The following is a 13,016-nucleotide window of genomic DNA, read 5'->3' on the forward strand; positions in this document are numbered from 1 at the left end:
CTTCCCAAATATGTTTGCATAATTGACATAAAGCACACATGAGTACATAGCCATTGCTCTAGGTCCTGTGCAAGCATCATCCTGTGCAAACTGCACTGCTGCCCAGTGGAAGAGGAGATCACGGTATTTCCATCCTTCAGACCAGGAAACTGAGTAGCTAAAGGCATCAGGACTTGCCCAAGGCCTTGGCATAGAGCAGGTGGAGCTGGGATCATCCAGGTCTGTCTGATCCTACCTCGTCCCCACTCCACTCTGCCCAAGAAATCGTGGGAAAGGCTTATACCACGTTGCTAAAGGATTAGTGCAGGAGGTGATTGTCACAAGGGAAACTTGTTTCGTTTCAGATTTTCATTATTCTCTTCTGTTCAGATCTCTAGAAAAAATATATTATACATTAAGCAGAAAAAATTGTTTTTTTAAATCAACATCAGTTCCTTCCTTTGCTTCACCTTTAGTCAGTATGCTCTCCCGGTTTCTAAGCCCAGGTAACTCTCTTCCTTGGTCTTGTTCCTGGACTGGAAGATGTCCCCAAGACAGTACATCAGCACTTGTGGGATTTGACGACTAGTGACTGCATCCCAACTATCAGAAAGCTTCCCACATCCTCAGGAATATTCCCAGTTTTTACTCTCCTTTTTCTCATACAAGATATATAACCACACCTCATTTCTTCTTTTCTCCAGAAAATACCTTGGAAGCATTACTGCATTTGCATCCTGAGCTCTTCCGCTTTCCTGCCTTCCTATCAGCCTGTGGCTTAGCCCACCAGTCCTAAAAGCCACCAGGACTCTCCTGCTCACTAAGCCCTACAAAGCACTGTCTTCTGTTCCAGCCCACTGTTTACTAAGTAGGACGATCACAGTTGCCCTGAAAGTTCTTTCCTCTTGTCTCTGCAAGCTTCTCCCTTCCACTTTCCATCCTTGCTTTGACTCATCTTGGACCATTTCCCTCACTATCTCTTCCTTCTCCTACTTTCCCTGAACCTGGTACTTATTTTGGGCTCTCTCTTCTGGATCCATGCTTGCTTTCCACAAGCTCTTGTAGCTTATCTCATGTACTAATTTATTTTTTCACCTCCAATATAAGCAGCTCCTTTCCAGGTCTCCATATTGACCTTCAGGCTTGCGCAATTCACTTCCCATGGGCTGGCTCCACCCTGAGGTGTACTAACTAGCTGAGACAGCAGGCTGTCCTGTTTTTCAGTATTCAATCAATGGTGCAGTGGAAAGCCTCCTACCACACCGGATGTCAAGCTCCCAACATGCTGTGTCTTGAAGCCTCCTCCCGGATTCATGTTGGAATGCAATTGCACTTGAACATTAAAGGTGAAGCTTTTAAACCTTACTTGACCAGGACAGATCCACTTGCATGAATGGATTGATGCTGTTATCACTGATAAAAGAGAAGAGCTCATCCTCACTTTCTATGTCTGCTCCACCAACACTTTCTGCCCTTCTTCCATCACTCACTCCTGCCAGAAGTCAGTGTCATGCCTTTGGACTTCTAGCCTCCAGAACTATGAGTCAAATGAATTTAAATTGTTTATTTTTACCCTTCCAAGTAGCATTACAGTGCCCACCCTGACTTCTCCATCTCCTCCCTTTTTATCTGCTTCCTGATTGTTACTACTTCCTGGCTGCCATGAGGTGAGCAGCTTCTTACACCACATCCTCTGTCATGATGTCCGCCTCCCCGTGGGCCTGGGCAATGGAGCCAGCTCACCATGGGCTGAAAGCAATGAAACCAGGAGGAAATAAACTTTCCTCTTCTTAGCTGATTTCCTTTAGATTTGGTCACAGCAATGGATGTCAACACAGGCTACTTCTTAGGCCTATGCACACTTGCTTCTAGTGCTGCCATCTGCTCCTCTCCTTGGAGCAGATTTTCTTAGATCTCATGGGTGAGGGCATCTTAGTCTCCCACACCATTCCCAGGAACATGATCTCCTGGAATCACCACACTCACAGAGTCTTCTACATTTCCTTGCACAAGGAGGCACTGTATGTTGCTATTTTTTTATATGCCAGGCGATGGGCTGTGTTTTTCTCCTCTGTGCAATGGTTCCTGACATGCAGCCCCCATTCAACACTTGCTGAATTAAAACTCATTAAACACATTATTATAACTACATTCAAGATATTGGTTGAAGCTAAATAATCATCTTCACTTCCATAGAAGTGTAAAGAAGCATTGATATGTTAGTGGGAAAAGGAAAGAAGAGGGAAGATTTAGCTCAACAATGAATCAACTTATGAACACAAATCCATTATTTTCTTTTCCTCTTACTACATAAAACAGAGACATAACCCACTTGAGACTCACTTTGTCATGTCTCTCTGTGTTAGTTGCTCCTTTTGGAGTGGGAAGAATACTCTTTGTTAAGTCTACTTCTTAGAATTTCCAGTTAAGAAACAAACTAGCCAGTTAAATATAAATTTCAGATAAACAACAAACAAATTTTCAAACGTATGTCCCAAATTTTACATCACACCTGCTAAGCTGGTCTTTGCTCATGAAAAATCCAAAACTAACTGAGCGTCCTATATTTTGCCCAGCCTGGACAGCCTACTCTGGGCATCATGCTAGAGCAGCAGCCTAATGAATGCCCACCTCTCTGGGACCCCCCAAAAAATCAGAGGAAAAAAGGAGATAATATGTGGCTAGCAGTGAAAGAAGTGAATACAATAGTTCACACTTATTTTCAGGACTGGTATCAAGTGCAAAATCTCCAAATTTTCACCAAAATTTGAGATCAGCCTGAGTAGGAATGCTCCACTTTCTCTTTGGTAGGACCTAGGGTACTTATGAATATTTTTGACCCAGGGAATTAGACAGGAAATTTGGGGAAATTGCCACCAGACCAATGTAGATTTATTTAAACACTATTGACTAGAGATACTGCATATTGGACAAATATTTCTCATGCACTAGGTCTTGCCTTCAGCACTGCACAAGAATTATTTGCATATCCTCTGACAAAGTAGTTCTGGGTTGTTTTAATTATCTCTTAGATGAGGAAGTTGAAAATCAAGATGACAGTGAACCTCCTAAGATCACATCACTAATTAGAGATACAAATGAGCTAGAACCCATGCCTTCCTATGCTGGAATCCTTAGAGTAAAAAGAAAATACAGAAAGTTTTCTTTCTAGTTACAGTGTCTTTCAAAAAGATAATCCACCGCTTTAAAAATACATAATTTTAATAGTACCACCTATAAATTTCAAACTGTTTTCCCTGAGTTTCTAACTAAAGCTTTACATGTGTATGGTTAAAAGTGATTAGGAAGCAGATTGAGGAGGAAACATTGGAACATGAAGGAGAGTTTCAGTTAACCCCCAAGTAAGGCCAAGTCCACTGAATGGAGAAATGTCCCCTCCAGTGTCATCTTCCCAAACTCAGAAATGCTCTTGTTTGCCACAACGAACTCGGGCCAGCATGGAGGTGTCACTGTCTAGCATGGTCTCCTTGCATCAGTGATAATGAAGATTAGATCGCAGGCCATCATCAGGAATTTATGGGGAAAAGTTTCACCTGGAAAGAAAGAAAGAAAACAAAGGAGGGCACAGGTCTGAAAAGCCAAGCTGCACCCTGATAAAAGGAAGCAGGAGAAACACAGCAAACACTTCAGTCTGAGAAGAAGAGGGGCAGCTGGAGGAGCAGGAGGAGGACAATGAGTTTTGTGGGGTTCTGTGGATGCTAGGGTCAGATGGATCATATCTCAATCCTGGTTTCAGAGCTCTGGAAGAACCCTGATGGCTTGAACAGAACCAGGGCCCTGTCATGATTGCCTTTCAAGGCTCTGCTGGGATCCAGGCAGTCTTGAGTTTAGGGAACAGAGAGCCTGGGTACAGCTGAATCTCCTGGTGAGCCTGTTCTCCTGGCATCCTTATTCTTCGGATAGTCTGGGGAGATTTAGGGCTAATAAACCTTGCTTTGCCAACTTTTAGCAAGACCCCCCCTAGGTGACTGATGTACTGATCTGCTGTGATACAGAGGGTTTGAAGCTTTTCAATGTGAAAGTCAGGCTTTGCTGTGCTTAGAGTTCCCTGTAGGGCAGCCTGAACCCAAAGGAAGGGGCCTGTGTGCCTTGAAGAGAACACACGTTGGCTTTATATTTTGATTGTTATAAGTCCATGTTTGTAGTACCTAAGGATTACAGTCCTCATGGGGAGTTTGTCCATGTGCATAAGACATCTTCATTCTGTTTTTCCTTCTCTTCTCCTTCCCTCCATTCCCTCTTCCTCCATCTCTTGATCTCCTTCCCTTTTGCAAAAGGTCTGTCTCTCTGTTTCCCATGATCTTTTATTTTGTCCTTCAACCTATATCTTCTCTATGTGAAGAAGCTCCAGTGGACTGCACAGACTACTTCCCTGTGCTCATCTCTTTTTTAATGCAGTTGAAATCTGCACCACACACTGGACTCTTGAGAAATTCCCCCGTCCTTGTTTCTCTGAAAAGTGCACAGGCAACTTGCCCATTGCTTTGACCTAGACCCCTATTTTCAGGTAGTTTTCATTTCCTCATTGTTATCCAATTCTACATCCTCAGCTGGCAATTAGAGAACTCTAAATTAAAGTCCTGAGATTACATCTTACCCCAGAAAAAATGGCTAACTTTGAAAAATCAGATAATACCAAGTGCTGGTGAGGCTGTAGGGAGAAGGAATCCTTCTTCACTGTCATTGGAAGTATAGCACAATCATTATAGAAATCAGAATGGAGCATCCTCAAAGAACTGAAAGGAGAAATTGCATTCTACCCAGCTATTTCCCTTCTAAGCATCTTCCTGAAAGAGTTAACATCATCATATGACAGTGGCACAGGCACAGGGGATGACACAGGGGACAGGCAGAGAGCACAGGCACACCCACTGGCTCCTCCTGCCTCCGCCCCCTCTGCACCAGCTCGGCTGAGGCTGCTGCGTGCTTGGACCACAGGGAGCCATCCAGGAGCTAGGCGTGTGCCCAGGTGAGGAAGGGTTTGGTGAGAAGGGAGCCTGGGGCTTTGAGGTACTGAGGGGTGACAGCTGAGGTGTGGATGTGGTTGGCTGCTGCCCATAGTGCCCTGAGAAATTAGACTAGAACCAGAAAGGGCAAGGACTCCTGGACCTCTCTCCAAGGTAGGATCTCAAGAATTCAGGACTAAGATTCTGAGTCAGGCAGGCGAGCTAGGACACGGGAACTGCCTTATCTACAGGTCTGTTACACACATGCACGTGCATGCATACACATGCATGTGCCCACACTTTTGGGGAAGGTTGCTTCTTCTGGAATCCACTCCTCGCAAGCATCTGTAGAAACAGAATTACAAAATCACAGCCATCCTTCTCGCCTCTAGTGTTTTGGAAGGGAGATAAGAGCGCAGGAGTAGGCTCGCTCTACCCAGACTCAAGGGAGTTCCTGTTTTCAAACACTCAGCAAGGCAGGAAGCAGGACAGTTGTCCTGCTCCTGACCTCCTGGAGCTTCTCCTTTGAGTGTCCTTCTGCCCTGAGATTCTCGGGAGGCCACAGAGGTGCCAGAAAGGAAGAGAGCTTAGATTTGAGCAAATCAGCATGGCCCCGATTCCTTCTGACCCAAATGGGAATGCCAAGCTGGGGCACTCTTCATGAGCTGCAGTCTGGGAAACTGGAGCCAAATCTTGGGCTCACCCCCATCTCAGGAGCCAGTATCAGCCTGATCCCCCAGGGGTAAGTGCCCCCTACACCAGGAGTGCCCTTGCAGGTCTTGCCTGGTGCCTGGGTCTTTCCAACAGGGCCCCCAGGATTGGCGGCCACTCCTTGCTTCCTCTCTGTGTAACTCTGCATCCCTGTGCTTTGTCATGAGGACATCTGAGGTGACAGTCGTTTTTGCAGACAATTATGATTTTCTAATCTCTTAGGAAATCCCTCGGCCTAGAGCAGAAAGGCCATCTAGGTCTCTAATCCCTAAGAAGGCCAGAGAAGCTCTCTTTGAGGATCTGGGTTCCTCCTTGACACCTCAAAAGGAGAGATTTCTTGGGAAGGAAGGTGATCATGCAGTCACTTGTACTCTGTTTTATTAGAAGCCTGGTTGTTTTTGTGGTTCATGATTGTGACCTTGACTGACCCTAGAGGAGACATTTCCACACAAGCAAAGCCAAAGGGCAAGGTATCCAGGGGACAGACACTGACCCAGAATAGAAGCCCTCAAGTGGCCGTGTTCCAGAATCCAGTGAGGCTGTGTGGCTCATGGTCATGGACAGCATGTCCCCTCCTTTCTCTGTGAATCCACCATCTGAGATCTACTGTCACAGGTACCTGGATCCCTGTTATAGGAGAGACCCATAGCTCATAAAGATAAGGCCTGATAAATGCATGCTCATCATTGTCTCAAAGCACACATAGGAGTTGAGGACAAGAAAGCATTCCCTACAAGCTCACTCTCTGAGTCAGGCGACCTGCTTGGTTCCTGCTGGAAGCTGGGTGCAAAAAAATCCTCAGCATCAAAATTGTTTGCTGAGCAAGCTATTCTGTGCCAGGCACTGAGCCCAGAGCTGTGAGACAGACTTGTTCCCTACTGTCATGAAGTCCATGCTCCATCATCGAGGGGTGAACAAGCTAAGTTCAGGACATGAGGAGTGCTTTGAGGGAAAGCCAAGTGCAGAGACACAATGCTGTTGGTGTGTGTGTGTGTGTGTGTGTGTGTGTGTGTGTGTGTTTGTGTGTGTAGATGAGAGTGATCTGACATCTGGGATTTGCTTTAAAAGAGAGACTTCTCTGAGAGATGGCCCCACAGCACTGGGAACAGGAGGGGCACAAGGCACAGTTAGAAGCCAGCAGAGGCACAAGGAGCTACAGAACTGGGCAGCACAGTCTCTGGGCCAAGGTGAAGGCTTGCAAAGATTGCATGCTATTTCACAATCAGACCAGTGAGAAGCCAAAAGAGAGTCTGTGCAGAGGGATGACGTCACATATGCAGGTTTTTGTTTAAATGTTACCATGGGCACAGTGTGGAGAACAGATTTGGAGGAAGGGGATGAAGCGGGCCAGTTCCAGGTTTATTGAAGTCAACCTTGTGCAGGTGGCAGCAATAGATGGGGGTGTCAGGAGGACACAGTGAGATTTTCTCTGTCAGATTTCCGAGCTGCAAGCTGGGGTGGACATTACTGCATGGGGCACTCTTATCCCATAAAAGCAAAGAAGCTAATTGATATGCTCTTTATATAACAGAAGGCTTCATTACTGTTCTCAGTTACTGCTTCCATGTTTCTTTGAATTTTTATTCTTCCTTTTAAACTTCATTCAAATAAACATCATTTATTTGGTTGTTCTCTGTTCATCATATATATAAATTCTGCTCTGTCCTGTACACTGGAAACTGTTAACTAAAATGTACCCTTAAAACCCATCATGGAATGACCTTACATAGATGCTAAAATAGTGCATGTCTTAATTTGGAAAGGGGAATGTGCTTAGGGAAAACTAGAATATTTGCAGTAAGGAAAACAATCAAAACTTCTTGTATCTTGGACAGATTTGACTTGGTCTTAGATACAGGTAAGCTCAGTGCAGAGATGGGGAGTTAAAGAAAGTTTCCAGTGCTGGCCTGAGGCCGGAGTTGAACAGGATCATTTCCCTTAGAGAAGCATTTTCTTGCTCTGAGAAATTCGTGCCCTATCTCCCTCAGTCACCGACCAAGTGTTGGAGTCAAGGAAGAGCTGTGAGGCCATTTACCAGCTAAGGCAGAGGTCACATTTTCACTGTCACGTGAGGCGAACCTATCTCCTTCCTGACTCACTTTGACTTGTGCTCACAAGAGCGCGATAACTCTGGTAGAAGCAGCAAGCCCTTCCTCAGCCGTGGGTGTGGTGAAGTTTCAGCTCCTGATGACTGGATAGGCTCTGACATACACTTGTGTACCAGATTTCCTTAATTATTTATGGGAGCAGCGACAAGTTTGGAGGTCAATGCTGACAAATGTGACAGCGACTCTGGGACCTGTAAGGTCTCTTGCTCTCTGTGCCATAGTAGTTCCTTGGGTTTGGGCTGGCTGGGACCTCTGTAAGGGAGAGGTATAGTTTTTCCTAAAGTCCCTATTTTTATTTCTTTTGACTCATCTGATACCTTCAAAGGCTGACTCAGTTGTTATCCTTTAAAGATCAGCGAGTGTCCCATACAAATGTGGTCTTCCAGCCTTTGAAAACCCTCAGAATATCCAGTAGCATGGAGCCCTCATTCCAGCATGGAGCAGTTGCTGGAGGAGAGTGGCAGCTGCCCCTCCTGGGTGGTCTCTGGGCCAGAGTCCCCACCAATCCTCACATGGGACCCTCTTGAGGTACCTGGGTGCAAAGGCCTTCGCTTTAGGACCTCAGGTTAGAGCTGTCCAGCCCAGCCTGCTCTTTCCATGTCCATGATCCTGCGGTGCAGGAATCTCTGACTGCCCAGGACCCCACGGTCAGCCTCACAACCTGCTTTGCTCTTCTGACCAAGTCAATGCTAGAAAAGCTCCCATCAGCAGAGCTTCATAATCTGGGTGCATACAGGGCACATCCAAGACCTTCTGTGCAGAATGCTGACTGTCACATGCCCTTCTGGTCCACCAGCATGTCCTGTGACCCACTGTCTCCATTGCCTACCATCCTGGCTGTTGTTGGCCGGATGTCCCCATATGGGAGCCTTCATCTGTTAACATTCTGGAAGCCCCACAGGCCCATGACCCACATGGCCATGAGCCCTCAACCCATAACATCCATAGCCCGGAGGTCACTGTCCTTACTTTAGAGACAGCACTCACATTCAGCTCCCAGTCTGGCTTCTAACTGTCCCTGTGGCCGTTGGCATATTTAACCTGCTTCTTCCGGCTTTCTCATCTGAACTCTGAGTTCTGAGGGCAAAATGCTTTCATGTGTGTAAGATGCTTAATGTGCTGGTGGCACAGTGTAAGATGTCATTATCATTGATCACTGTGCAAACATCCACTTACTCTTCTTCCTTGTCCCATTCATCTGGAGTTACACACGGGGGCGGGTCCAAGGGTGAGCACCTCACATCCAGCCTCTCTTGCACAATGCTCACAGCTGCATCTGGAGGTGCTAGCTGGCTGTTACAGACCCCTCGAGCTGCTTTCCCTCTCCAGCCCCTGTTAGAGTAGCCCCTCTTCATCTGTGGCTTAAATCACCCCTGTCCAACTGTAGTCAGGAAATAGTAAATGAAAATTCCAAACATAAATAACTCATGCATTTTAAATTGCACACTGTTCCCAGTAGCATGATGGACTCACAAGCCGTCCTGCTCTATCCTGTCTCCATCCAGCACTATGAGAAGCACTATGCATGCTACTCACCCACTGTCACTGGGCGGCTGCTTTGGTGATAGGGTGAGTAGTTATTTCAGCACCTCTGTTCAGGTGACCCTGATTTCACCCAGTGATGGCCCCAAGAACTGTGACATGTGGGATGTGCTAAGCATAAAATGTGTAAGTCAGGTGGACCCGGCCCTGTATGGGAAGCACGGGACAGAGAGCAAAGGACCCAGAGCGTTCTATGCACTCAGTTTCAGCTGGAGCTTTGGAAAGTATCCCTTGTGAATAGAAAGGGATTGTGCATCAATTTTCAGATTCGGTGAACACAGTTGCCACAACGGATAGGCCTGTCCTGGCAAGCCACAGAGTCCAAATGAACCGCCAGGCTAGAAGACACTGCCCAGAAATCTTAGTGTGTGTCATGACCATTAGCTGGGAGGGCACAAAGATCCAGACATTTGCACATGGGGTGCAGGTGAGTTTCTTTTTCAAAATACAGGTAGAATCAGCTAATTTTTATTTTACTTGCAGTTAATGCTTATAACTGAACATATAGTTAAAGTACCTCCACAATAGGGAACTTGCTTCTTGTTTTGCTTTTTCTATCCTGCCTTTTCTGAGGTTGTGAGATTTGATTTCACAAGAGTCCTGTCAACTGCACCCACAATAGGAGCTGCTGAGACACTTGTACAGAAGTCAGCTGAGTTTGCACATTTGAGATGATCTTGACGCTGTCGGCTAACATGGTACACATAAAAACAATGTTCGTACAGTATTAGCTTCCCTTTCCTAGATTCAATATTAGCAAGCATGAAGTAGGAAATTTTTTGTTGGTGCTTTTAAAAATAGTCATATAATTTTGATAATGATGGGGACCTCAGAGTCCAGCCCCACCTATAAATCCCACAGTTTTTGCAATAATTCTTCAAGGGAACCCATGAGCAGGGTGGACATTATAACTGATCTAATTATCAAAATGCTCCTGCTTTGTTGCCCAGATATCGCCTCCTTGTTACATGGTTCAGAATGGAATGAATATTTCTTTTTTATTAAACAAGGATGTGGTTCTTATTCTTGCCTTCTCGTAATCCAGGGCTGCGTAACCTCAGATGGACAAATTGGGGTGATTTTATGTTGCGGGGGTGATTTTTTGTATTAGGGGGGCCCTGTACATAGTTAGCAGCATCCCTGGCCTCTGCCTGTCCCCAGCCAATAGCGGTCTCCTCCTAGTTGTGGCAGCCAGAAGCATCTCCAGACATGACCAAATATTTTGAGGGCCAACAATGCCACAGTGGAGAGCTCAGAGATCAGATGATATGCTGGCTTTTTTTCCTGCATGCTTGTTACTATGAAACATTCAAAGCAGGAGATGTTATCTCCTTCCTCTATCATTCAGTCTGATAAACGATCAATTTGAGATACTGATCCATCAACCACTTTCTTAGAATTTAGTTGAAAGCAAGGTGCCCGATGATTTGCTCTTAGGTCTTTCTCTAACTCCATATGTTCCATATTAGTTCTATTATTATTGCTATCATAAGCTTGATGGATTGGAGCAACACAGTTGATTATGCTGTAATCTCTGGGTCAGGTGTCTGATATGAACTCACTGGGTTAAAAAGAAGGCATTGGCAAGGCAAAGCTCTTCTTGGGTCCTGCAGGGAACCTCAGACTCCTGTCCTTCTCCAGATTCTAGAAGTTCCACAGTTTCTAACTCATATACCTTCCTTCATCTTCAAGGCCAACCACGGCTGATTGGCTGTCACATGACATCAGTCAGATCTCTGCAGCTGACCCTTCTTCCGCCACCTTGGGCTATACTGGGTCACCAGATGATCCATGATCATCTCCCTATTCTAAGGTACTTGATTGGCAGCTCTAATTCCATATATAATCTTAACTCCTTTTTGCCACATAACCAAAAATATTGTTGTGAAGCACTGGAAAGTAGAAAGAAGAATTAAAATTTACCTTTAGCTAGCCTGGCATGGTGGCTCACACCGGTAATCCCAGTACTCAGGCTGAGGCAGGAGGATTGTTACGAGTTTGAGACCAGCCTAAGCTACAAAGTGAGCTCAAGCCCAGGCTGAACTAAATAGTGAGACCCTGTCTCAAAAAACTACATACAGAAAAACGTTACTTTAGTTCCTATGTAAAATCTCCAAAGATAAATCTTGTAAATTTTTAATAATATTTATTTAAATATTTAATATTTATTTAAATATTAAATATTAATTTTGTCTCTCCTGCTATCCCTGTCTTTCATTTCTATTTCATATATATCTTATCTAAAATGATGACAATTCTCTTAATCCTCCATATGACATTTTACTTTATTTTAAACATAATATTCCTCATGATCAACACACTCTTTTGAAATATCACTTTTAAATTATTTCTTACTAGTGAAGTAGGATCTTTTGTCATAAAACATTTTAGACATACTGGAAAATAACACCCATAAGGCTATTTTATATTAACTAGCTTTTAAGTGTGAATTTTTGCTGGACAATTTTGTACTTTTTAATTAAAATTGCATCATAAGCAGTTTCCTGAACCATAAAAATTTATTTTACAGACACAAAAGCCCCATGGTGGTGGTGTTTGGAGGTGTCCCTTTGATGAAGTGTCCTGATTGTTTGACATTTGAGGGGTTTTAGTTGTGGCATATGTACATGTGTATGTTGGCTCTTATGGAGTTAAATAAACCCTCTGCCATATACACTAAGTTTTATTTCCCTGTACATAAGACATTTTTACGATAACACTAGACATTTAACTGAAAGATGAGGTAAGGGTACAGACAGATTCAGGCTTGCCATGCTGCCCTTCAGAACACATTCGAGCCTGCTTGCCTTACTGACTTTGGTGTGAAAGTTTGGTGCTCTGGGGTTCGGTTTACTGGACATTGCTCTCTCTGTTTACTTACATCTTTCTCCGGAGGAATTTTGCCATTTTGTCTTGGCCCAGGGTGGCAGGTGGCACTAATCCCATTCCGGGGGACTCTGCCCTTCTGACCTAATCACCTTCCACGGGCTCCACCTCCAAAAGTCACCAGCACAGGGCCTATGCTTTCAACACATGAGCTTACAGAGCCACAAACAGACCATCACTGGGTCAGTAACACCTAAGTGTCTCTTGGCAGCTTGTTTAAATTACGGATCTGTCACCTTGAATATCCAGGTAAGAAGCTGAGTCTGGGGAACATTTACAAGGTTGACAAGTCATGGAGTTGGCGGGGTTGTGGTGTGCCCTGGTAGTACCAGGATAAGGACAGCCTGTGGAGGACAGAAGGGCTTTGAACAGGAAGTGCTCTGAGAGCGCTGTGGAACTGCTTACTCTGTTGCCTAGGAGGACGTGGAACCCTTCATGAAACCCTCTAAATCTACCCAGCTGTACCACCCTGGACAATGTGAAGGGGGCTCAAGGACTGATAGGCAGCAGCAAAGAAAACATGTCTTTGTTCAGGCCAAGAGCCTTCTGTGAGAGGGAACATGGCCCTGTGCAAGGGGCCACAGGATTCTTGGTGTGCTTGTGAGAGGCAAGGCAGCAGGGATGGTCCAGGCCATGATGCAGTCCTTCAGTGTCTGTGGTGCACTCACTGATGACAGCTTTGTCTATCACATCTGAAGTCACATGAGATCTGACAGAGGAGTGACATGCCTGTGGTGGCTATGATGCCTGGGATGGATGGGGGAGGCCACTTAGAGGTATTGCCAAAATTCAGATGAGCGATGGGGGTGGCTTGGGTTGTATA

General features: G+C 45.2%; 1 protein-coding gene across 5 annotated transcripts in view; it reads left to right on the top strand.

Annotated features, from left to right (window-relative positions):
* The window catches only part of Pla2g7 (phospholipase A2 group VII), a 48,731-nt gene that overhangs the window by 6,343 nt on the left and 29,372 nt on the right, over positions 1 to 13,016 (top strand). The window contains exon 1 of one of the 5 annotated variants that reach the window (XM_005005287.4): positions 4,819 to 4,969. The exons of 1 other annotated variant lie outside the window; for it this stretch is intronic. The gene's annotated coding sequence lies outside the window, so the exon portion shown is untranslated. Of the gene's footprint in view, positions 1 to 4,818; positions 4,970 to 5,410; positions 5,689 to 11,026; positions 11,121 to 12,310; positions 12,443 to 13,016 lie in introns of those variants that run through there. 3 more of the 5 variants (XM_013156531.3, XM_063238610.1, NM_001172886.1) reach the window with 3 other exon arrangements.

This window comes from Cavia porcellus, unplaced genomic scaffold, assembly GCF_034190915.1.
Source record: "Cavia porcellus strain 051 isolate PalLab524CR breed Dunkin Hartley unplaced genomic scaffold, mCavPor4.1 scaffold_28, whole genome shotgun sequence".
Classification (NCBI taxonomy): Eukaryota; Metazoa; Chordata; class Mammalia; order Rodentia; family Caviidae; genus Cavia; species Cavia porcellus.